The sequence below is a fragment of the Pipra filicauda genome, unplaced genomic scaffold, assembly GCF_003945595.2.
Source record: "Pipra filicauda isolate LSUMZ 115617 unplaced genomic scaffold, ASM394559v2 scaffold78_size3787270_pilon, whole genome shotgun sequence".
Taxonomy (NCBI): Eukaryota; Metazoa; Chordata; class Aves; order Passeriformes; family Pipridae; genus Pipra; species Pipra filicauda.
The window spans coordinates 3,634,005-3,660,311 of NW_024104964.1; the positions used below are offsets into that span (position 1 = coordinate 3,634,005).

The following is a 26,307-nucleotide window of genomic DNA, read 5'->3' on the forward strand; positions in this document are numbered from 1 at the left end:
CACATGAAAATCCACAGAAAAGCAAGGTATATCTACCCCGCAATTTTTCCCTCCCAAAATACTTCCTCTTCCTAGTTGTTCCCCCTCTCCAAGAAAGTGTAGGGATCCTTAAACCTTTGTGACTAGAGCTCTGTACAAACATTGAAAATGGGCATTTGCAGCTGGACTCCTCCCCAGGCCCTAAACGCTTCCAGCTTGTCCCAGATGAAAGTTATCCCAGCAGCTGGACCAGGCAGCCCACACCAAGTTTACCACGTTGCTATTGGATGTGCTTATTCACCAAGACTCTCAGGAGCTGCTCACCACACACACTCACTTTCAAGTTGGCAGTGGGAGATAAAAGAGCAGCGATATCGGCATCGGCCACGATCCCAGGAGGGATGGAGGGACGTGGATGCAGTGCTGCTATTCCCTGGGATGGAGGAACACCAGGGAAGTGCCTGCTATTCACCCCATCCCGTTTCTCACTGCTCAAATTTTAATACTGGCCACTGAATCCTAAAAGCTCTGTTTTCTTGCATGGAACGTGCCCCCTTCCCCCTGCAAGCAGCTTGGGAACACATCCTCTGCCTGTGTCAGGGCATGTTTACAAGATAAATGGACTTTCTATTACCTCTGCACACTTACACACACTCACACAGGAGAGAGAGAGATGCTGGTTAGGTGACTTTTTTTTTTTAACTTCATACCAACAACCCCCACACAACTTTAACCCACAATTTCCATCTTGCCTGTCAATCACCGCCAGCCAACAGTTGCAAAACAGGTACTTGGGACAGAAAACTTTGGCCTAATGCTGGATTTCAAGACTTTTCAGACAAAAATAAGCAGCTGAGTTTTCATGTACATGAAGAACAGGAGAGTTCCCTTGCCCAGGGAGGATGGCAGCTCATCACTGCTCTTTTCCAAGGGGCTGCATCCCTGGAGGGTCCCACCAGCTCGTGTCTGATGTGCAGGTCAAGGTGACACTGCCTGGATATGTGTCTTTACAAGCAGGACTAGAACACCACGTGCACACAGAACACAGAATTTAAAGGACAGACCGGTTTTTGTTCGGGGATCCAAGGGGGGTTTTTTGTCAGACTGCAAAATGCCACCCTGAGCTGCCTCTGCATCTCTTATATTCTATTACATTGGTTGTAGAACTCCCTTTTCCATTGTTTCAGAACTGGAAGGCAGCAGCAAGGCAGGGCTGCAGGAGAAATATTTCCTGGCTAGGGCAGCTAAACTGGACCTGAAAGATCTTTACCCTTCCATGAACCAGCCCCTGCCCAATGACAAATGACTCCTAAAACTCCCCAGGAATGGTCACCAGCTGCATGTTTCTCATTTTCTGAGTGCCTGGCTCGAGGCACCGCGGGCAGCTCACGGAGGCAGAAACCGGGGCTGGAATATGAAACGTTCCATCGCGCTCTGCGTCAGAGGGATAAAACCAAACCACCCTTCGAGCTGTCCCGGAGCATCCAGCCCCATCTCACCAGAGAATTGCAAAGACCAGCTCACGCTTTTTTTGATCCATTTGCACACAGGCACCACAGATGAAGCCGGGCGGGAGTTATTAATCCCGTCTTCGGAGCAGAGTTTGAATAGCGGGGAATAAAATACAGCCCGAGGCCCTGGACACAATGGGATGGGACTGTCCCCCCTTACATCCAGCTCGCTCTTACGTTCAGTGATACACAAGCCCCAGGGGGGGGAAAAGTCCACATGGAATCACGCCCTGAGCCCGCTCCAGCACGGAAAGGCGGGAGATGCTGCGGGACCAGCAGCAGCACGCGCCATCTTCCACCTCCAAGGGTTTGGCTCTGCAATTCTACTATAAAGCCGCGTGAGCAGCTTAGTTATTTATTTAACTAAAAGCTTTTAATTATCTCTCTCACACACGCGCCTTACGTGGGGCAGGGAAGGGGGGGAATAATCAGCCTACAAACGGTGACCCGTGGGTTCAAAGGAATTGTGGTTTTCACAGAAACAGCTAACTAGCCCAGTTCTTCTCCTGCTGCTTCCAAACAGTGTCCCTATTCCCAAGCTCCAGCCACGGTGTGTTTGCTGCAGTTACAACTCGGGCTGAGCTGATCCCGTGTGAGTAGGACTCGGTTTGGGCAGAGCGAAGCTCCTCCCCAGGTCTGGGCTCCAAGGTTTCCTCAGGAGGGTTATTCCATGGTGTGACCCTGTTGGGAAGCCAGGCTGACATCCCATGGCACTCACGCTCACCAGCAGATGGACTGGGCTGCTCCCCAAAGATGTGTGTGTGGGAGGGAAGCACCGAACGACGGAGCTCTCCCATCACCCCAAGGAGAAACAGCTCCCAGAGCTGCTCTTCTTCCCACAGCTTTCAGGCTCTCCACTGAGATCAGGGAGGTACAACATCCTCGGTCCCCTCCAAAAGCACCAGAGTTCAAGTGCTGTGAGGCTTTATAAATTATAAATCACAACCCACTGCTGTCGATGTTTGCTCTGAGCACAGCAGCTAAAGCAGGCTGGCATGGGAATTTGTTTGAAAAGCCCGGATCAGAAATGCAGCAGGGTCTGCAGGAGCGTGCCCTGGAAGAGTACAATTGCCTGGACACACCCCCCAAACCCACACAATTTTCCTCTCTGTGGAACTGCTTTAAAAAAAAAAAAAAAAAAAAAAAAAAAGAGATTTAGTTCATCTACATGGAGAAATTAAAAGCATTTGCTTTTAATACACAATGTGAGGGGAATTACAAAAGCAGAAATTCACATAAACAGAAAAACAAGCGTAAACAACCGACTGAACGTAAAGAAACTAATAATATTAATCTGGATTAAGTACAAGCCATGAACATTCCTACCTAATCCATCCGATGGGCAGAGATAAATCCCTGCTATGCAGCATCCTACAGCTCTTTGCAACTTAAGGAACCACAATACTGATCAAAACAGTAGTAGATGAGACATATAAAGAGAAATCTTTACGTACAGCCCTCTGCTTAATCTACACAGGATTACAGCAAAAGCCAAGCACCAAGAAAGCAGAACAATCATTGCAAAAGATCCCCAGGCCCAGGGTGCAATTTCCACTCACGATGCAAAGCTCTCTGGAGCTTCCCCAGAGAGATGCAGGACAGCAACAAAACGCAGCTTGGAGCCTGAACAACCTGAGCAGCTGCCATTTCTTAACGCTCCAGGAAAGTTGCACAGGGAGAGCCACGGGCAGGGAGAAGCCAGGAGTTCAAAAGCACAAAGTCAGGTTGATGGTAGGAAATGATTTGCATCCATGGGGCTGCTGCAGGGCCCTCAGACTCCCCTATTAAAGCAACACCTCTGATTCATCACAGCTTATTCCCAGGGATGTAAAAGCAGCTCCAGCAAGTCCAGGCACTGACCCAGTGAGGCACATCAACACAAGCCAAGCTTCAGCTCCCCACTGCAGCCCCACACATGCCTCCATCCACAGCAGGATGGGAAGCTCCCACTGGGAGCAGGGATCCCTCACTCAGGCACCTGGGGAGAGCCAGAGCTTTCCCACCCACCATGGGCACAAGATCTCTGAGGATCACTGACTTCTCAGGCTTCTTCCAAGAAATAGGTGCAATATGGCAGTAAGGGGCTGAAAAAAACCTGCTCTGCAGTGGAACTGGTACTGACAAATGAAGAGCCTCTCAGCACACACTCCTCACTGGAGAACACAAGGAAAGGTGTTTGAGGAGAAACTCCTAGCCAAATGCTGTGGATACACAGTCAACACCTCCACTGAACTGCCCCGAGGATGAACAGCAGGAGGTTCACTTGCTGACCCCAAAAATCCAAGATTCCTTTGAGATGCGAAATAACCCCTGGTGAAAACACAGCACAGAGCCACTACTTTCAATCAGCAACCCTCTGTACACACAACTTTATTCCAGCACATTACACACCACATTCACATCATCATCATCCTGCCATCAACATATCAAAGCACACGGAGCATCCCAACATCCCTGCAAGCTACCCCGGCACAGCAACACTCTGATGGCTAATGAATGAATTTGTAGGGGTGGTTGGCTGCTCACTAGAGAAGCCAGGTCCCCACCTCCCATCCATTCTAATATCTGCTCGACAAGCAGTAAATGGGGCGTCGGGAGAGACATGTTTTACCACTTTTTGAAAATCAAACGCTGTCAAGTGAAAAATCCCGTGGCCGCTCATGCGGAGCGAGGGCAGTTGGCAGGGAGATGCCAGAGCCAGGAGCTGTAGGTTTGGAGTATCACTGTTTGAAGCATTTTTTTTTAGGCTTTGGGAACATACAGTGTTTGGAAACAGGCCGAGAATGGTCCTCCCTCCTCGGGAGTGTTGCTTTCCCTGCGAACGCTTTGCCTCTGATAATCTTATTTGTTTCAAATTGCAATTGTGAGATCAGACGAAAACACTGGTAATTTCCATTCTCCTAATCTAAACTGGTAGAGGAAATAATGAATGTGTTTATGTTAGGGGAAAAATAATCATCCTTCTCTCTGTTTCATAAGGCTCTAATTGAGTTTTCACGGTAAGGAGCGCTATGTTTATCCCGATATTTACCTTCCACAGCAGATTATGTTTGTCCATGGGAATCCTAGAAAATCCTCACCTTCTTTATTAAGGCCATGGCAGCAGAGATATGCAAAGGACCCCACTGCCTTTTGAATCACACCCAACGCTCCAAATCATCCCAGAAACATAGCTGAGGATGCCAGGGGCTGGCACGATGCAAAATATAAACATCAAGTGTGTCAGCACCACTGACACGAGACACACACTGCGAGCAGGACAGCCCTTAACAACCACCACAACGCTGCAGGAAAAGCTTCAAGTCATTAAAAATACGGTTGGACCAGCCATTAAAAAAGGAAAAAAACCTACTTCGGACCTCCTTAAAGCAGCCTTTGAAGCAAAGGGAGCAGCAACACACAAGTCAGCTTATTGTGAAAGGAACTGCACTCCGCGGCACCAGGGCAGCGACAGCGGCCGGGGCAGAGCCCCTCTGCATCCCCCATCCAGACCAGGAGTGTCCTCCACCCCCTGAGACCTTACAGGGATTATTTTTACATTCTTACTCAACTGTGAGTAAGAATAATCACTAATTCAAAGACCATCCCCCCAGATCTACCAAACTAAGGCAAATGAAACCCAGCGTGTTTTGAAGGCTTAAGATACTAAATAGAAAGAGCGAGGTAAGGCAAAAATTGAGCTTGTAGTGCTGCTCAGAAATAAGATTTTCATGGAATAGTTTGCGTTGGAAGGGACCTATTTTGCTTTGCTTCTCCACTACCTTAATTAAATTATAACACACAGAAATATAACCGAACCAGCACAACACCTGCCCCAGGATCTGGACCATCTCTAAGATATTTTCTCTTTGCTGCCAAGCATGCAATTCTTGAATAACCATTTACACACCCCCAGCAGGGAGGGCCGTCGGCCCCCGCCCAAAACCAACCCCCCCAAACCACACACAGCCCTCTGGGCGCACAAAGGGGGAGCAAGTTCCGTTTCCCCAAGAAACACGGAAGCGAGGGCCCGGGACACTTGCAGCCACGGCACTCACAGAGGCGGTCGAGGTGGATTTTAACTCATTCCAGACCCTTTGGAGCTGTTTTCATTGCGAACGGTGCCCCTCTGGAGATGGGAAATAAAAATATGCCTTGGCGGAAAATCCTGTTAGCTGGAGAGTGTCGCTTCCCAGCCGGCTGAGGTGTTTTCCTGAGCTGGAATTCAGAGGGAAGTGGGATGCACGGCCGGGAAAGAGCTTTCACCTGGCTGGTGCTGCCAGACCACGGCACCCACGTTTGTCCCACGGGTGCGTGAGCAGGTCCCCGTGGGCTTACAGAGCCCAGAGCAATTCCCCGCCAGCCCTTCCCCGCCATGTCTCCTTCCTCCTCCTCCTCCTCCTGCACAATGGACTCCGGGCAGAGCTGGGGACTCCGGCTCGGCCACGGCAGCCCCCAGGCACCTCCTGCCCCAGTGACTGGGTGCCGGCTCCCCTGCGCTGTCCCCATCCTGCTATCCCTGTCTCTTGGCTCCTGCAGGATCTGCCTCGGGCTGAGCCTCAGCCTTTCGGCTTCCAGTTCTCCATGACACACGGAGGGAGCGCTCACACACGAGCTGTGCACACACACACAGTGCAAACACGGATACGCGGTGCACACACACAGTGCAAACGCATACACCACGCACAGACACACCGTGCACACGCACAGAGCGCAAACCTGCCGTGCAAACACAGATACACCATGCAAAGACACACATACCCCGCGCAAACACCCAGTGTGCACACACACACACACACACAGAGTACACACGCGCGCGGTGCAAACATGCCATGCAAACACAGATACACCGTGCAAACACCCACCTGGTGCAAACACACCAGGCACACACACACACAGAGCTACACCGCGCACACACACGCAGAGCCCGCAGCAGCCGCACCGCACACCCCCCCATGCCCAACACACACACGCGCGGTGCCCGTGCAGACCACGCGTGCATCCCCCAGCACCCCACGCACCCGCATCCTTTACCCGCACAGGGGCTCGGAGCTCAGACAGTGCGAACACAGACACACAGACACACACACACAGACACACACACACACAGACACACACACACACAGACACACAGACACACAGACACACAGACACACAGACACACACACACAGGCACCCGGCGCGGACACAGACGCACCTCTCGCACTCGCACCCCGCGCACAACCGCACACGCGCACGCACACGTGCCCACCCGCGCAGGGGGCCGCACCGCCCCGCCGCCGGCGGACAGGCGGACACGCAGACACACGGACCCGCCGCGCCAAGGCCGCGCGCGCTCCCGCGCAGCACTTACCCGGCCGCCCCCGCGCGCGCGCGCGCGGCGCCCGCCGCCCCTCTCTCACGCCGGGCCCCGCAGAGCCCCGCGCTGCGGTGCCGGGCCCCTCACCCCGGGGGCTGTGCCGTGCCGTGCCCAGCCCAGCCCCGCCGCTTCTCTTCTCCTCTCGCCGCGCTCCCCGTCCGGCTCCGCCGCTCTGCGCCCGCCGCCGCCCGCCCGCGGCTCTGCCCCCCCAGCCCCGCGCGGCCCCGCCTCTCCCCCCCCCACAACACTGTAGTAAGTTCTCATTGGTCCGGGGTGGTGGGCGGGGCGCCAGCGCCGCCTCGCCATTGGCTGAGGGGAACCCGCGGCCGGCGGGGCGGGCGGGGGGAGCGGGCGCGCGCCCCCTCATGGCTCCCCCCCTCCTTTCCTTCACGTTTCCCTCCCGCGGGCGGCCCTGAGGGACCGCCCGGTCCCGCCTCGCTCAGCCCCGCCACAAACGCACCCCTGCGAGGGGAGGCTGAAATGATGCCGACAACACCCCCTCCCGGTAAACCGATGGTGGAGGGGGGGGGGGCGATGGTTTGGCGCCGCACGGCACCGGTAGGAACGGGGCAAGGAGGGGCCCTGCCCGCCGGTACCACTCCCCCTCCCTCCCTGACCTAGATTTTAAATACAGTTCGCTGTCTCCCAGAGAAAGTTGTAGCCCAGCTCTGCAGGGAGACCCGGGGGAGATGAACGCAGGGGGGGCGGGATGAAGGAGGTGGGAGGGATGGAAGAAATGAGCGGGGGCGTCGGGGTGTTCTTTAGGCTATTACTATATTCTTTAATCCTTTCTTCTTTTTTTTTTTTAAGCATAAGGCCATTCAGGTACTGCCTCAGTCCGTGGATGGCGAGCCAAAAAAAAAAAGCGATAATTGAAATGGGGAGCACTTGGTCAACAAGAAATCCCCCCCCAGGAGCCCGGCACAGCCCCGCCGAGGAGCCAGACCTGCCCCTGCTCTGCAATCCCGCACCTATGGCAAGGACTGGCTTTTCCCCACCCACAGCCAAATTATAATCGGTTATTTTTCTCAACCAGAGCTGTCCAGCTCTCCCCCTGCTACGTACATCAGAGCAAAACGCTGCCCAGCACCATCAGCGCTCCCGCTGCCCAGCCTGCCCAGCTCGGGGGGCCAAACCCCCCTCAAACATTTGCACAGTCCCAAAGGACGCTTGGCACCGAGGCATCTCTGTTTGTTTCCCGAAGAGAATTAAGCTCTCAGGCACATTATTCTGCTTGGATTAAGAGCAACCGCCCTGCCTCTTCATCAGCAGATAATACCCCGGGCTGATGCACACCCTGGTTGGGACAGCTCCATCCTCATGCTGAGCCCTCACTGGTACTGACCTAGCAAGGACCACTCACACTGAGGGCACTTGTGCTAAATGGGAGCTTCAGTTTTCTGAAAAATTGACATGCTCCTTGCAGCTGTTTACCCCTTCTCCTTTATATGTCTAGGACACTCAACTCAAAAAGAATGGGGCAGCTCCCCTTTGCCTCAGTGTTGAGACTGCTTGGAAAAAAGCTCCTTAAATGAGAGGGAAGACAGGTATTTTTGCCTCAAATCTGGACTATCTGGTGGTTTGCTTGGACCCAGCTGAGCACATCTGATTAAAAGACACAAGCTGGGAAAGGTCTGGCGGCTGCAAGTCGCTGCTCCTACACTGGGGAGAGGCAGTTCCCTTGAAACGTGCCCTGAAGCTGACTTCACTCCCCACAGCAATAAATTAACACGTTTTAATAGCCTGGGCTGTGCACAGGAGGAGCCTCTGATGTTTGGTGCTGACCCACCACAACTGCTGCTGCTCACCCAGGGGTGGGCTGAAAACAGATGAGAAACACGAGCCCAAAGGGCTTGGAGGAGAAAACCACCCAGCCAAGAAAACACAATTTTTGGATGGCAGCAACTTCTTGCAATTAAGAAAAAACAAGCAAACAAACCCACATCACTTCATCACCAGCTGGTTGCAGATTAAGTGGAGGAGAGACCAGGGCAACAAAAACTTCGCATCAAAGCAGTGATTTAACACCACACAGAGCATCATCCACTGCACTGGGATCACCAGATGATCCCCAACTCCATCTGCCAGCAGCTGAGACCAGAGAGCAGCAGCATTCTGAGCCATTATTTCCCAGGTGAAGCATTTATCCACAGGGAGCAGCGCCAGTGCAAGCTGCAGACACGCTGTGCACGAGGGCAAAGGATGCTGCTGACACCTCTCCAGGCCCCAAACAAATGGCTGAGAGCTCGAGTGGCAGGAGGAGCTTCAAAGCTAAAGAAAGAGAAACTAAAAAGTTGGGCTATCAGGTATGAAAAGAGGAACTTGGTCTGTGCCTTGAGAGCGCCTGGAAAATGCTCTGTTGGGGCAGAGGGATTTAAGCCAAAGCTCCTTTTGTAGGAAGCAGAAAATAAGGATAAAAAGGAGGGAAAAAAAACCCAAACCACCATTATTGTGCACAGGGAAATACACCCATCACCACCACACTTCTGTAAGCCACTGACTTAGCTTCTAACCTTTTCCCTCCTACACAGCCCCAAATTGACCTCTGAAATCCCATAGGAAGTAATGGAAATGTCTTAAATTCTTCCCTATAAGAACAGTTTGCCCCATGCCAAGCCTGGATTGCAAATATTTAAAGAACTCTCCCAGTTACAGCTGGTTTAAGTTGCTTTACAGGAGTCATTTAGAGACTGGGAATTATTTTAGTAAATCAGGATTTCGTGGTATTCAGCTGCTGGACATAGGAATAAGGAGAGGAATTACATCCATTTTAGGCACGTGTTTGGGGTCGCTGAGGCAGAGGTTGGTCCTTGCAAGCTGAAAGGCCACTGGGAGCGCTCAGATCCTGATGGATTCGGTCAGTGCAAGTCAACTGGGTCAGGGAGGACGATGCCAAACCCTGCCCTCTGCCTGGTTCATGTGCAGGCACTCACAAGCAGCTCGGCAGGACACACTGGAGCATCCTAAGAGCATCCAGACAGTAGATTAAATCCAGCCCAAGTAAGTTCTTCACAGAACAAATCCTTTGAGAGGTGATCCAGCGCTCTGCAGGTGCCACAGGATGCCCTACTGGTAGGATTTGTTGTAAAGCAGGGCTCCCAGTTTACACCAGTGCCAGGGAACGCCGTGCCAGGGGCATTACTGGCACAACAATCAAAGGCACAGAGCTCTCCTCGCTTCTCCAGCGAGGAATTCCCAGTCTAAACAAAGCAACTGTGCATCACGGTGCTCCCTCCCCCAGAGCAAGCAGGATTTAAGGTGAAGAGGAATACTCGGGATTATGCCAAATTCTAGGAAAACAAAGGAATTAAGCTGGTCAGCCGAACCCTTTATCCACTCCTGCTCCCCATGAGCTGGCTGGGGCTGTATGATGCACACGTGTGTGAACACACAACAGGCACACTCCGTTCCCGTGCCACGTTCACGCACTTTGCACACAAGTGACAGTCCCCAGCGCAGCAGCAGCCATTTCACAAGAGCAAACAAGGTGGGAGGAGAGCAGGTGGCTCAGTTTTGCCAGCTCCTGGCCCTCTGCCCCTGGCTCCTCTTCCCAGTTTTGCTGTCACCATCAGCAGTGCTGATCTGGCCGGGAGCAGAAGGCCAGGATGAGGAGGAAAGGAAACTGTCCTTGGACTTCTCAGGCTTTGTGTCCCTGTAACACAGTGATCTAGAACTAAGATATTCCAGGTAAATGATTCACCTAGAAGGAAGGGATGCCTCAGCTAATGCTGCATTTCTCCTGTGTCCACCCCTCTCTCCAGCACAGAATTCACTCCTGAAAACACCTCTGAACTGCAAACTCAGGGAGTTTTCCAAAGGACTAGAATGCTCTGCACTGCTTTGCTACAACATGTTTGCACAGTGAAGGCAACCTGCAACATCCACACTCACCTGGCTCTGTATCAACTCTTAACCAAAGATTAAATCTGGTCCAGCCCGATACAACACTCTCCAAAACCAAGAATTGATTCATTGTTGAGGAGTTATTAAAGAGCCAAGCAGCACCCTCCGTAGGTAAAGAGAATGAGTGATTTGGGCATTGGAATCACACTTGGCATCAGGGCAGTCTGCCTCAAGTTTTGCTAAATCCAAGCTGCCTTTTCCATCCTTTTTCAGTGTGGTTTTCTACTGGAGAGTTTTCCTTTGTTGGCTGTAATTTGTGTCCTTTGAAGGCCACTGATTCTAAACTAAAACTCTGCGTCCTCCCCTGCGGGCAGAAGAATCCATTTTTTGGGCCATTAGGTCTTTTTGGTACTGGGCTGGCTCACGGGGATCCCTTTTGGGGAGATGGGGAAAGCAGAGGGCATGGCAGGGAACTAAGTCTGCACACCCAGGAATTCCCATCCCACCCGAAATCTGGTAAATTGATGCAAAAAGCTCCCGCCGTGGGTTTCACCAGTTTGCGTGAAGTTGATGTTCACTTGAGTCAGTGTCTTGCAGCACAGCAGATGAGCTCCAAGGAGAAAGAGGAATAAGGCAGATGAAGAGGAGCTTCAGCTCTCTGCAGGCTGTGTGCCAGTGCAGGGAAGAACAGCTCCCTGGAAAGTCAGCTTTGTTCCAGGGCTTAGAGTCAGCGTGTAAAGCACATTTCTGCCAAGATGCACCACTGTAGATTAGAGGGGGAGGTCAGCTGCAGCCTGCAGGAGCCAGTGTTCACATGGAGAATATTTCTACACTGACAGAGAAATACTTTTCCTCTCAGGTATGGGTAGGAAGTGTCAAACGTGCAAGTGGCTGCACCTAACGGATCGAGAAAGCGCTTAAAAAATCCTGGAGAATAAATGACAGGTGATGCTGTGAATGCAGGTAGTGCAGGCTCAGGGAAAGGCAGAATCAGTGTGGCACAAGCCTGAGCTCCAGAAACAACCCCAGGAATGGACTGAACCACGGAAAGAGCCACTGCAGAAGCCACAGCCTGTCCCACAGCACACCGACCTCCACCACCTTGAGAGCTCACCCTGCTTCCATTAACTTACTAGGATTTCATCCCCTGCTGCCTCAGTGAAAAGATGACACAACTAAAACCAGAGGAGAGGGCTTGACTGCCTCCCCCTCATTAAGGAATTCCAGGAGATGCTGTGGGAATTCCCTGTGTTTGGGCAGCGGGAGGAAGTTGAAGCCCTTGCACCAGCTTCCTAAACCAAGCAGGACCAGGCAGGCTGGCCAGAGAGGCAGCTGTCCCTTCGGCGGGGGACAAGCTCGGCTATGCAGCCTTTGTTGAAATGAACCCAAAAATGACAGTGAGTGCCACCTAGGGACCAGCGCTCGGCAGGGAGGCAGCCGAGCCACACCACAGACAGAGCATGTCGAGGCTGATTTCCTCCTTGCATGGACGAGGAGTCAAACTGCAGCCAGGAGAGGCTCTGGACCACTGAAATAACACCAGGTGGGTGAGTTTTGAACAGCAGCTTCTCCCCAGAAAGGCACCAGTTCAGCGAAGGAGATTTGAGTCCATATTGTTGTGCTGTTGTATGGGCACAGTGCATCCCTTGGCTTCAAAATACTGAGAGCTCTTTGGTTTAGGGAAGGGCATTTTCTAGATCAGGGTTTATTTAGGACCAGTGTGTATCTAGCAGTAAGTCAGAAGTGGATACTTGGCAGAGAGCCCTTGGGTTTGCACTAACACATCCCATGTAATCCAAATTCACCCAAGCCATGGACCCAGCATTAGTCAACAGACAGCAGTTTGTTATTGAGGGCTAGACCTGCACATCAGCAAGGGACACCTGGCAAGACCTAACACTTATTTAATTAAAACTTGACCCAAGTACAACTTTTAAGCAGAGCTCCCTTATTTCTTCCACAAATATGAGCTGAAGCTCTGAACCACCTTCTTCAGCTCTGCCTCCCCTGCCTGACCTCTCTTTGGACCTTGCAGGGTTTGTCTTGAGCTACTCAACTGGATCAGACTTGTCACCCCAAGTCCTGCCTAGGGATGATCCCAAAACCTTATAGGCACAGCCTAGAGTCTGTGCCAGTCTGCCCAGAGGCATTTCTGCAGGTGCACAGTGATTAACTGGTGCACATTTCCATATCACAAATTTAAAAAAAAAAAAAAAGGAAGAAGAAAAAGACCTCAGCTTGCTTGAAATGCAGCATATTAACCTTTGAAACTGGCAGTCATGGATACCAGCTTCAAAAAGATTAATATCAATAGGACAAAATCCCAGAGGATAGCATCCCATTGCTGCTGGTTTTTCTGGAGCAAAAAATAAGGCATTTTTAGCTTTATTTATTTCTTTATCTTTCTATCCTATTCTATAAAGAAATCCTGAAGTGGTTCATATTTATAGACAGAGTCCAAGTACTGGAGGAGGGCAAGGGGAACGAGAAGTTGCCAAGGAGAGCTGTGGGTATGGATGGAGCAATGGGAAGGCAAGGGCAGGAGTCCTGCTGCCATTGTCACAGCTAATTGCCAAGACTCTGAAAAAGGTCTGTTACCGAAATAAATAATAACTCTGTTAGTTTAGGGGGTTCTGCAGGTCCACTGAGGCTGCACAACAGTAAATCCTCGGAGCAGGAGATGCAGCAGCAGCTTGGAGATGCTGATCTTACCCTGCGCTCGGCGCAGACTGCGTCAGAAAAAAGCTAATAATCATTAAGCTGCCATCTTTTATTTCTAATTATTTGTCTCCACAGCAGGGTTTCTCCAACCATCAAGCAAAAGGGAAGCAAGTCTCAAAGGAGTAACTGTTTTGAAGCGGGCTCGCAGCTGCCACGGCATGAATGGCTCTCCAAGAACAGTAGCAACCGCTCCGCAGTGCCCACGGAGCTGGGAGGGAAAGCATCTCTGTTTGGGCTGGTTTTCAATGTCGGTTTTTAGGTCAACTAAAACAGCCTTTCTTATGCAATAGAAAGCTCACTTGCTTTGGGGTTTTTGCTTTCATTTAATTAGATGGTAATTCCGAGGGCAGCACCGCTATTCTGAACCCCACAATGAGAACTGTTTCACTGCCTTACAAAGCAACAAAGTGAAAACACTGAGCTAAGCCGGCCCTAGAACTTGACACCGCATCGGGAGTCTGATGGTCTCTTCTGAGGGGGTGGGACAAGTGAAAGGGACACCCTGCTGCCACATTTCTATAGACTCATTTAGGTTGGAAAAGCCCTCCAAGATCATGGAGTCCAACCATTCCCCCAGCACTGCCAAGGCCACCACGAACCCATGTCCCCAAGTGCCACATCCACATGGCTTTTAAATCCCTCCAGGGGTGGGGACTCCACCACTGCCCTGGGCAGCTGTGCCAGGGCTGGACATCCCTTTCCATGAAAAAGTTTCCCAGTATCCAACTTGAACCTCCCCTGGCACAACTTGAGGCCGTTTCCACTTGTCCCATCCCTTCTTCCCTGGGAGCAGAGCCCGACCCCCCCCCGGCTCCCCTCTCCTGTCAGGGAGTTGCAGAGCCAGAAGGTCCCCCCTGAGCCTCCTTTTCTCCAGGCTGAGCCCCCCCCAGCTCCCTCAGCTGCTCCTGCTGCTCCAGCCCCTTCCCAGCTCCATTCCCTTCCCTGGACACGCTCCAGCCCCTCAATGTCTTCCTTCTCATGAGGGGCCCAGAACTGACCCCAGGTTTCACGGTGTGGCCTCAGCAGTGCCCAGCACAGGGGGACAGTCACTGCTCTGGTCCTGTGGCCACACCATGGCTGGTACAAGCCAGGTGTCCTTGGCCTCCTTGGCCACCTGGGCTCATGTTCAGCTGCTGCTGACCATTGGGAAAGGTCGAAGCAGAAAATCTCACTGAGAGGTGCAAAAGCAGGAGATCTCATTTGTTCTTCCTCCCTGAGTTACGTGTAAACAAGAATTAAGGGGAGACCCAAGTTCACAACACAACAAGCTGCTCAAGGGCTCCATGAAGCAATGCCATTCTCCAGGTGACACAGGAATTACAGGATAGAAAGAAACAACTTCATGTACAGGTGAACTTTAAGATCATAACACGTCTCCCAGTCACCAGTGCCAACGTATGGAAAGACATATCCCAGCCACAGCCCATGGATGCACACACTGCACTTACCACCACAGACAGGCTTGGATTTCTTGACAGGCTTTAAATAATGGCAACATATGTGAACCTCAGCTTGAAGGTCAAGAGCAAAACCCCCAACAGAGGCTCTTCCTGCATCTTCAGCATTTTCCTTCGTGGTTGCTGCCCTGCAGCTACTCACAGCTTCCCTTGGGGGAAGCTGCTGGTGTGGTACTCTCAGGACTGATGCCCAACACTTATCAGGTCAGGAGGAGAGATTCTGTTACTACAGCTCCTATGCATTTTATGTTTACCTATGAGATAAGCCAGGCTTAAAGATGGAGAAGCAATCTGAGCCTGCTGTTTTTGCTGCTGGGTGAAGGTCAGGACTGTCCCTGAGCCAGTGAAACTGTACCACACCACCTTGATCTTTGTCATCACTAACAAGGTACCACTTGGCTTTCTGGTCCTCTGACCAAGATTCACACCAGGCCTTCAGCAAGCAGCAAATCTCATCTCGTAGCAGGGTCAAAACCCCCAAAGCCTGTAACAAGGAGGACCACCGAAATGCAGCTCTCTGCCCCCTGTGTGGCATGTGGAAGACAACAAAAGTCACAGTGAGACTGCTCTGGGGAGAGCAAACCAGGGATTGTCCAGGTTATAAGCATTCCCCAAGGAAGAAATTCACCCATGACCAGAGACTTGTCACACAGATGGGCCACTGTCCTGGGGGTCTGCTCAGGCATCGAGGATGAAAACCTGCTCCAGACCACGCTGGCACTGCTGGCACAGCTACAGCCACTGTGCTGGTACAGGTTTGCCTCTCACTGACCCACCCTGACTCTCACACAAGTACTTTGCTCCACATCAGAGCTCTCAGGACTTTCCATGCAGAGGAGTTTTATTCTGCTTTCAGATGACTGCTGGGTGTTTGATGGGGTTGGGGCTCAGCACCTCTGATCAAGGCAGGTCCTCTAGTTAATTAACAATCCTGCTTTTAGAGATGTGGCAGCAAAGAGCAGCTCATTCAGATCAGGAGGCAGCAGCACAGCTTCCAAATATAGTCCTGCACTCAGTTCTGGGTAGGAACAACAGGTTTGTGCTTGGTTTTGATTCATCTCTCCTGTCCCCCCCGTGAGGCATTGTATAATGATGTTGAGTTTAAGAATAAAGCAATCTGTTCCCAGCAGCTTCCTCTGCTTTCCCTTCAAGTCTTTCCTCAGTGACCGGCAGCACATGGAATGCTCAGGCACGGAGCAGAGCTGCTCTAAATATGCTCAGTCCTTTCCATTACTAGGAGAGGAGAGGATGTTACTGGGGAGGGAAGGTGATGTACAGCAGGACACTCCGAATTTTAGAAAAAGAAAGAAAGTAAATTTGAAACTTCTGAAGTTTCCAGAGATCACAACCTCGATGCAAAGGCACCAGTGAATCCAGAGAAACAGCTTCACCAAGCAGATACCCCTTCCTTCCCTCCACCCCGAGCACACACACCTTATCCTGAGAGGCTTTAACACACAAAGTACACCTCAGGTTCAGAACAGACACCAAACCCCTGCAGGGAAACCACCAGAATCCACCCCATCAGGGCGATTTTTCCCCCATGCAAAGCAGGATCTCCTTGAACACAAACTGAAAACATCAGTGCCTGGTGCACTTCTCCAAACTCGACATGCATTTCCCCTCCTCTCCTGCCAGAAGGGCCCCAGGCTCCTCTCCCTGCCCTGCCCTCCCCAAATATCTGCAGGATTGCAAAGGGGAAGGTGGCCCAGTGCCCTCAGAGAGCCCCTTACACAACCACAGCACTGACCTGCCACCAACAGCTGGCAGGAGGCATCTGGGGAGGAACAGGGGCCATTGCCTTCCACTCCCAAAAACATTTTCACTTCCATTTGCTCACTTGCTGGCACTTAGTGAGCTTTTATCCCCAGGTCAGTGCTCCACAGCCCAGGCTGGCAATAAAAACTCCCACTGGGGGCTTCTTCATATTATAAAACACAACAATTTCCAGGCCAAGGAAGTGCTTTTCAATATCCAAAACCTTCACACACACACACACAGAGACACAAACACACACAATAAATCCTGCTGTTTGATAACAACCAACGCTCCAGAGTTTAAGACAGAATAAACAGGTCAGTTCATTATTTAAGTCCAAGCAACTTAAAACTTAAAATTCAGGCATTTCCATCTGACAAAGAAGGTACTCACCCAGAGATGAGACAGCCGGGCCAACCACGCAGGCGAGGCACCAAAATCCATCACGGGACAGCAGATATTGAAGAGAAGGGAGAAGAGACACTGGTTAATAAGCAGTTTCAGCCAAACACGAAACCCTCCCACCCTCACCCACCAGGAGAACCCCCTGGAGCCACAAAGTCAAGTGCTCACACTTGTATCCACATGAGCCCGGCAACAACCCAGCGAACTTCAGTGTCTGACTCTCCCCAGGACTGAAGGTGGAACCGGACGTTCACGTTCAGCCACTTCTTAGAAAAGTAAACACCGAGTGGGGAAGGAAAAAAAAAAAAAAGCCCCAAAAACATCAGCCCGGCATTACCTAACGCTGATAATACGGCGGGTGGTGACGCAGGCACCCGTGCCTGCCAGCCTGCAGTGAGTACGGACTCGGGGGAGTACGGACTCCGGGGAGTACAGACTCCAGGGAGTAGAGCCCCCCGAGCCGGGGCACAGGGCACTGCCGAGGGCCGAGCAGAGCCGGGCTGGAGGAGCAGCGAGCTCCGTGAGGGCTCCGCACTGGCCCTGAGCACTTCTGCGCCCGTCCAGTCCTCTGGCCTTACATAAGTTCTCGTGCAAACTTCTGGAGGGATGGGCACAGCCCAGCGCCGCCGGCCCCGGCTGTAAGGGCTGCCTGAGCCCTCTAGTGGGGCTTCAAAAACTCCGCGAAACACCCAGAGACTTAATTTAATTAACACTCTGCCAGAGGCCTCTAAACCCTAATCCTCTCAACAAAAGGATCATTAACTAAATGAAGAGATTCAAGAGAGCAGCGGTGCTCCCAGCCGAGGCAGGGCCGGCTCTGTGCTCCGGTGGGCACACGCCGGGGCCCGAAATCCAGCGGGACCCTCAGCCCACGCCACAGCCCCACCGAGGGTCCAGGGACCTGCTTGACATGTGGCATGATGCTGGAGTCCTCAAGAATCCCCCTGCCACAGCAGAGAATCACAGAATCATGGATTGGTTTGGGTTGGAAAGGACCTTAAAGCCCATCTCTTGCCCACCCCCTGCCATGGGCAGGGACACCTTCCACTAGCCCAGGTTGCTCCAAGCCCCATCCAACCTGGCCTTGGACACTTCCAGGGATGGGGCAGCCACAGCTTCTCTGGGAAACCTGTGCCAGGGCCCCCACACCCTCACAGGGAAGAATTTCTTCCCAATATCTAATCAAACCTAGACCAGGTGGAGAGATGGGCACAAGCCCACACCCATCCTTTGGGATGCACCACGACGCCAACAGTCCTGGTGCCGTCACCTCCATCGAGACTGAACCCCCAAACTGCTGAACAGGGATTGTAGCTGGAGCACCAGTTGTTTTTCAAGTGTTATTATCCACTGTTGCCAAGAGCCTGGGTGCAAGCAAAGAGCAGCTCTCCTTTCCAGAGGCAGCCTCAGTCCCTCATCACCTCACCCAGCGCAGCCAGCACGAACAGCAGGAAGGGTTCTCCTCACCAAGGAGCCAGGGTGTGTATTGGCAGAGGAATTTACATCTTGGCAGGGTGAAGTCAAGGAAAATCCTTTACAGTCAAAGGTTCCCAGCCCACGCATCTCACCCCAATGGGACAGGGATGGAGATCCTGCCTTTTGCAGGTGGCTCCCTTGGAAAGTCACCTCTAACTCTGGAGCCATGCAGAGGATCCAGAGCAGCTGCGAGGAGCACATCCATGAGACTGCTCATTAGTGTGGTGAACAGGAGCAGAAGAGCTTAATTACAGGGCAGGGATCGTTCCCTCTGGGTTCGGATGCCAGCGGGAGCCTCGGCGGGGCCGCGCTGCCCCACGGGACAGGCGCTTCTCGACAGCACCCGCAGCCAGTGCCACCTCTGCCCGTGGCACATGCAGAGCCCGTGGTCAGCAGCATCCCAGCTGGGGCTCTGGAGGGGCTGCAGAGCCTCAGGCTCCAAATGTGAGAACCCAAAGTGAGGAAGAATTTGGGTGTTGCTTGTGAAAACCTCATCTGCCAGCAACGTCTCTACTCAGGGGATGCTACTGCAGCCCACCCAGAGATACTAGTCCCCCAATTTCGGTACTGTGTGTCAGCACCCCAGTCTCAGCAGCAGCTTCTGGAGGTCAAATTGAGCAGTTCACCAGGGCAGAGGCAGCAGTGGCTGCTGGTGGGGCAGAGCCACACCCTAGAAGCTGCCACAACCTGGGCAGGGCTTTTGGGGTGACCAGGAGGTGCTTTAGCCCAGACCAACACTGCCTTCCTCGGGACCTCAGCCCTCCAGGGTGCCAGCCAAGCTGGTCACAGACCCTCCATGCTTGGGATTGGATGGTAGAAAGCATTTGCAGAGGTTTCCAATTTTGGCAAGTGCCTTTGCCCCCATCTCCTCCCTGCAGATCCTTGGGATGTGCCTCTGGGATAGAGCTGACACACTGTGGTCGAGGCCTCCTTGCCCAAAGATGCAGGAATGACTCTTCCCACAGCTAATGAGGTCATCCCGCTCTGACCCGGGGCAGTTTTCGGCACACGCAGAGTAAAAGCAGCGTTCTCCTTGTTCACCTCCTGGGATAAATCCCAAGAGCTCCCATCTCCCCAGCCCAGGCAAGAACACAGATGGTCACGGAGATTAAAACATGCAGAGAATTAACCACCCCGTGCAAATGAGCTTCCTCACCCAGCCCAGCACTGCCAGGTGGTTCCAGGTCCAGTGCTTGGATCTGATCATCACGGTTTGCTGAGCTCCCATAACAGCCTCAGACCGAGCAGGGCAGGGGCCAGGGAGCCGAGCAGGATGAAGGCAGTTTGTAGGGAAAGCAGGATGCAAACTGCCAGAGACCACACTCTCCTCCTGCCGCAGCACAAGGAAAAGCAGCGGCACCGGGAACAAGGCTGGCCAGTGGCAGGGATCAATTCTGCACTCGGATATCCTGGGTATTCCCACTGAAAGGCAGCTGAGATGGAGCAAACAGCGCCGTCACCCCGATGAGAGCCATCTGCGACCCCAGACACTGCTCACAGGGCACCAGGCGCCCGGGGGCTGCCAGCTGGGAGTGAGGAAAACCCACACCAGCCCCCGCTGCCTTTCCTAGAAGGATGAAGTCTTGGCACCGGGCTGAGGCACAGGATCCACCTGGATGGACAGGAAAGGGGCCACGTGACCGTCCTGAGAAAGGCAGGGCTTCTCCAGGCTGCCTCTAGGGAGGAGCTTCACCCCAAACCCGCCAGCAACATTAAGTCTTATTTTATTTTCACTCAAAACCGTGGAATAAAATTCCCACAGGAGTGGATGTCTTGCTCAGCCACCTCTCAGCTGCCAGTGGGGATCCTTAGGGCCGGGTTTCAGGCCGTGCCACGATGCAGATGACCCCGTTTGCTATTAAAAGCCTGCACTGTGCACCCGAGGAAATCCCCGAGCAGCGCTGACCCCATCTGCCAGCCCCGGATTGGCCGGGGCCCATCCCGGCCATACGGCAGAGGTTCACCTCCACGTCAGCCACGGCACCTCCAGCACAACAGCAACAACACACGCACGAAGTCACGTTACAGCTCAACGTGGCCCTGGGCCGCGCCAACATCTGCCCTCCCTCCTCATCACTCGAGTTCACCCCGGGGCAGGGAGGCGACTCGGTGCTGCCCTGTCTGACACACGCCCTCAGCGCAGAGAAAGAGCTCCCCCCCGGGTCTGAAGCGCCCATCTTGCCCCATCTCCAAGGGTTTTCGGAGAGTGGATATAGAAATACAAGCACTTAAAGGCTGGTGGTGTCTGGCAAGCACCTAAGCCACCGTGGCACTCAGAGGGATCAGCTCACAGAGGTCACGTACAGCGAGATGCAGCCTGGAACACACCCGCTGCCCTAATGCCCTGGTGATGCTTCGAGGCATCAGCCCACCCCAGCTCCCCACACCGGGTTCTCCAGGCTGTAAACCAGCTCAGAGCTTCCCCACCACTGCCTTGTCTGCAACACTTACAGCACTGCTGTAGTGCCACTGCAGTCAGCTCTGAAGGCTCCCAGCACACGTCAAGCCTCACACCCCCTCCTTAAATCCCACTCAGGTCAACTGTGGCCAGGTGTAATTACCTACATGAAAGGCACTTGAAGCTGCCAATTTAGCCATCCAATAAGAGGATGTATTTGTGCCGTCAGGCCGGGGTTGTTCCTCCTCTTCTGCTGCTTACCAGGGTGCCAAAACCTGCCTCACATTAAGTGGACCAGCAAGAACTTCACCTCATCCCTTGCTACCAAACCCGGCTTTCCCAGGAATGGCAGGAGTAGGAGCAGAGAACAAGAACAGGCAGGAATAGGAGCAGAGAACATTTTAACAGGGTTCGTTCATTTAACTGAATTAACGGCTTTATTTGTGTTGGTAAAGAGCTTTGAGGTGAGACAATGGAGGAGCAAGGGCAGGCCCTACACCCCAAAACACTTCCCAAGGGCCAGAAAATACACTGTTGTTGATCCCATGGCCGTCCACAGGCCAGGATGGGGATGGAGTGGCTCCCACAGCCTCAGCATCCTCCTGGGGGGTTCCCGGCTGCCCCAAATCACCAGGCTGCAGGAAGTGACCTCCAGCCTGGGAGACACGGCACAACAAGGCGCCCCAAGCTCCTTTCCAGCCTCTTCTCCTAAAATCTGCCAAAGAGCAGCAGCTTTGGAGCCTTCCCAGAGCCACAGGGTCCGACTCGAGGGGGCTCAGACAGCACAAAGCTGTTCTGACCCTGCACTGCTGTCCCAGCACAGACCCTCAGTGCAGAAGCCCAGATGGTGCCTGTGTGAGCCCTGCCCACGGCGCCCCGTCCTCGTCTGGTAGTCCAGGATTTCCTCGGGGGGCATCAGGAGAGGACTAGACACAAACCACACTAATTGGATAGACACAGAGTCCTGCAGCCCTACAAAGCTGCCAGCAGCTGCTCAGAACCTCTTGTGAACCACAAAAAATAGTTTCATCTAAGGAGCGGGCGTGGATTAAACGCCACAAACGCCCTTTTCTTCCCTCTGTGCAAAGTGCATTTTCCCCCACACTGCGGTCCCACAACAAAACCCGGCCCGGCAGATCAAACCAGGAAATTTAGCAAACTTTGAGCACGAACAATAGCAGGAGGATTTTCCAGACCTTCAAGCTTGTTTGGCAAGTCCCAGATTATGTAAAGCGCCGCTCTGCCATTGTCGGGGAAGCCGTGCCCGGTGCCGGAGCCAGCTGGCACCTCACTGCCCGCCCGGCACTGCCTGTACCCAGCAAAGGCAGCGGGGCTTGTGCAACACCACAAACTCCTTCCGAGGCACCTTCCACTGCAGCAGCCACTGCCTTTCATTTTACGCCTAATTGTTACGTGATTAATCATCTTCCCAGGGTCCAGGTTTGTTTTCCAGCCCATCCTGCCCAGGCATTTGGTGCCCTGGACAAAGAGTCTCCTTTGTGTCTACAGGGCGGTTTTACCGCGGCTGTGCCCAGCGGTGAGGGATCCCTTCCATGGCTTAACTAATCCTTGGCTTTTCTACCAGTTGGGCCATGCCGGAGGGCTGAAGCGCTTATCGCTGCGCACACATCCTCCGGGAAAACAATACGGAAGGCTGAATTCATTCCACATTCAGCGCCCAGCTGGAAAAACCCCGTCGGCACCCCTGAGGCAGGCGGGATGGGAGCCGGCATCCCTGGTACCCGGCTCCACGCACGATCCGCGTCCCCTGGCAGTGGCCTCGCACATGGTCCCGCTGCATTTACCTAATTAAGACTTAATGAAGTGGGGAGATCTATTGTGGGCCTGGCAGGGGGAGCAGATGTGCCCCCTGAACCCGGGGAAAGCGCACTGCTGTCTCCAGGGTGAATCAGCAGGAAAAGCTCGGGCTGGGATGCTCAGCCCTGCGAATTCCAAACCCCGCTGCTCTCTCAGAGCAGGGAGGGAAAATGCTCTGGTCATCAGCAGCCTCTAGTGGGGAGAGGTGGGCAGCGGGGGCGGCCGCTTCGGCCGGACCCCAGAGCCACAGTCAACCCACCCCGGCTGCCCCCAGCACACCCTGGCTGTCCCCACCAGCTCAGAAGGGGATAGCACGGGACAGCCCCGACGCTCTGAAGGACCACAGCCCCGGTGGAATGTCCAGGGCGGGACACTGCTCGTCCCCCCGCACCGGGTGCTGGTCCCGGGCTTAGCAGGGAGAACCGGTTACAGCCCCTCCCCGTGAATCCCAACTCAGAGCCTCGCACAAATCACTGCATAAAAGGGACAAGGGACACATCCTCCTCCTTCCCAGGTAGCTCACTGACAGAGGTCTCCGGGCTGACGGTGAGCAAGTCCCTCCCCTCCCCAAATCACACCTCAGCTCCCACACCTTCATCCAGCGTGGCCAAGAGCCAATTATCACCCCAAACTTCCAGCCACCTTGAGCCTCTTCCTGCAGCTAAAACACTGCTCAGCAGAGAAAGGACTATTCCTGCTCCCCCAGGGCAGGGACCACCTGCAGCCTGCCCTGCCCTCCAGGACCTATCTGGGGAGGGAGCTCAGGAAAAGCTTGTTGTGTATTAAATCGTGACAGAACCCTTTCTTCCAAGCGATCCTCACCCTCTGCTGGCTCCGAAAGGCCCGTGCCCGCCCGGGGGGACGCGCGGTGCGGAGCGATGCGGCTGCAGGCAATTCCAGCAGCTGCAGGCAATTCCAGCAGCTGCCAGGCTGCGCGCCGGGAACAGGGAACCTCATTCCAGCAGCACCGCCGCGGATGAGAAGGCACTTTCTCTCCTCAGCAGGTTCCAAACCCTCTCGGGAAGGCCTGCAGTTTCTCTTAAGAGTGAGGGAAAGCCAAGTGAAGGGACGGGGGAGCCCCGCGCCCGCAGAACGGGCTGAGCACCACCGTGGGAAGAGGTTCGGTGCACGGATCAACTTTTGGCTGCCGCTGACTCGCCGTTACCATCACCACAGGCAGAAGCGGCGTGTGCCTCACTGCGGGAGAGAAGCTGAGGGGCTGCCAGCGCCAAGAGCTGGGGGAGATTCACATCTACACGGGCCCCGCAGCTGGGGGGATGCAAACTGCTCCACGAGTTTCGGCTGCCTCCTCTCAGGGACAGCCACGGTGCAGCTGCATCACCACGGGCACAGTGGGCATGAGCAGGGCAGTGGCATTGAGAAGGATTAAGCCAAACACGGAACTTGGGTCCCGTGTCACCTCAGCTCTGGTGCAGGCGCCGGTTACTCTCGCGGACTGACCGGGTCACTCCGGCACGAAGAGGACGAGGAGGGGAGTGACCCCGGCTCTCCCAGAGCCACATCCGTGCCTGCCTTAGAGCCTTGGGAAGGGAGGAGCAGGGAGACGGGGAAGTTCTGAGGTGCACCTCGTAAGAACCCAACTTGCTCCCGCGCCCCAGGGCGGCTCCTCTCCCATGAGGAGCAGAGATTCCCCGCACCGTCCGCCTTCCCCATCCTGGCCGTTCGCTCCGGCTCGGCCGGTCCCGCTGCCGGGCCGGTGACAGAGCATGTGTGAGGTGCGACAGTGCCCGGGGCCGATGGTGCTCCCCGAACCTTGTGCTGCCGACGTGAGCTCGGCTCAGCCCCACATTCCCACCGCGGCCGCCCCGCTCGCACAAACCGCGGAGCAAACGCTGGTTTTCCCCGAGCAGGAGCCGCGGCGTAAATCAATCCCCGGGCGAGGAGGCGGCTGCCGGCAGCGCCGAGCCAAGGCACACCCCTCCATTGCAACACAGCCCTAAAGATAGCCCTAAAGATTGCCGCTGTCCCCCGCTGTCCCCCTGCCACCCCGCCGGCCGCTTGGACCCCGCCGGGCACCGGGGAAGGCAAACGCCACCGGCACAGCACATGGCAGCGACCTGCCATCGGGTTCAAACCAGGTTTACACCAGCCCCTCGTCCCACCCACCAACTATAGCTGCCAGGAGGGAGAAATTCGGGAAGGGTCAGAGGGATTGCAGGACGCCAAACACGCCTCTGGGCTGTAACATCACCGCAAAATGTCCCCGTCGAGGAGGGGACGCGGCGACATCACCCTGCCCCCCCCGCCCCCGGACCGCAGGGGAGTCGATGGGAAGATTTTAGCACTGCCCGGGTGAGCCAGGACAGGGACCGACGGCAGGAGAAGCCCCCGGGACAGGGATGGACAGCAGGAGCAGGGCCCTGGCACTCCCAGGTCGGCTTTGGGAACCGTCTCGGTGGGCACAGACGGGTCTGGGGGAGAGGGGACAGAGCTCTCTCGAAGCTCAGGTGGAGCTGCTGCACCCCGGGCACAGCCCCGGCAGCACCAAACCAGGACCAAGAGCCGGACCCGGGTGCCAGAGTGGGAGCTGCCACCTCCCAGGGCGGGACATGGGGGGGCAGGGGGCACCTCACTCCCTGGGTCTGCAACCGCCTGTCCCCCCCACTGCTCCGGTGGGAACAACACCACGGGGGGAAACCCCCCGGTCCTGGGGTTGGCACCCACCGTGGGACAGGGCCCCAGCTGCCTCCTGAGCATGAGCCCACTGTGGGCCCCGCTGCTGCCCCCCCAGCCCTGCCACCCCACATCCTCCCCGTCAGCCCCACTCAGAGTCCCGGGGCCGGCCCCAGTGCACCCCATTCCCCCCACACCCAGCCTGACCCCATTGGGGACCCCCCTACCCCACTTCCCTCCTGCCCTGTACGTTTCCTGACAGCACTGCAGGTGCCTCCCCGGCCTCCCCCAGCCCTGGACACGCCTAATTTCCCCACAACCCCCCCGCACCACACCTCACCCACTGCGGGTCCCCCACACCCAGCCTGACCCCCCACAAAACTCTGAGCCCCCTAAAGCACCTCATACCCAGCTTGACCTCTACGGGTGCCCCTGGCTGCCCCAGCCCCAGGTCACCACCCCACACCCAGCCTGACCCCACTGCGGACCCCACACCCCACAGCACCCCGTGTCCCGCTGCAAGCCCCCAACCCCACAACCACCCCCCTATGCGCCCCAAGACCACCCCAAGTCCTCCTATGACGCCGCACCCCACGACCAGACTGACTTACCACGGGCTCCTCCAGGGACCCCCAAATCCCCCGTAACCAGCCTGACCCCTGTACCCCCCTCCCAGAGCTCCCCGCACCCCCCGCACCCCAAAACTTGCTTGACCTCTACAGCCCCCCCAGGCCCGCCTATATCCCTCCAGCACCCCACAACCGTCCTGATCCCCCCAGGGACCCCCAAATCCCCCCATGTCCCCCCGTCCCCTCCCCACTCACCGGGGCCGCTCCGCTCCGCACTCCCTCCACCTGCACCGCCGGCCCCGCCCCCTCTGACGTCACCGCGCCGGCCCCGCCCCACCGCTCGGGCGGCCGCGCCCATTGGCTGCCGTCGCCGCCCGTCAAGCGCGCGCCGGGGAGGGGC

At 54.9% G+C, this 26,307-nt stretch overlaps 1 protein-coding gene and 1 long non-coding RNA gene across 14 annotated transcripts in view; one reads left to right on the forward strand and one right to left on the reverse strand.

The window, feature by feature from the left end:
• Positions 1 to 17,020, reverse strand: part of EPB41 (erythrocyte membrane protein band 4.1) — an 83,061-nt gene extending 66,041 nt beyond the window's left edge. For 3 of the 13 annotated variants that reach the window (XM_039389985.1, XM_039389997.1, XM_039389993.1), the window contains exon 1: positions 6,823 to 6,964. The gene's annotated coding sequence lies outside the window, so the exon portion shown is untranslated. Of the gene's footprint in view, positions 1 to 6,822; positions 6,968 to 17,000 lie in introns of those variants that run through there. The other 10 variants (XM_039389995.1, XM_039389996.1, XM_039389994.1 and 7 more) reach the window with 8 other exon arrangements.
• Positions 7,190 to 13,681, forward strand: LOC113984569. The gene is made up of 3 exons (XR_003539549.2): positions 7,190 to 7,333; positions 7,639 to 12,214; positions 13,468 to 13,681. It is a non-coding gene; the product is annotated as an uncharacterized LOC113984569 (long non-coding RNA).
• Positions 17,021 to 26,307: the final 9,287 nt, after the last annotated feature.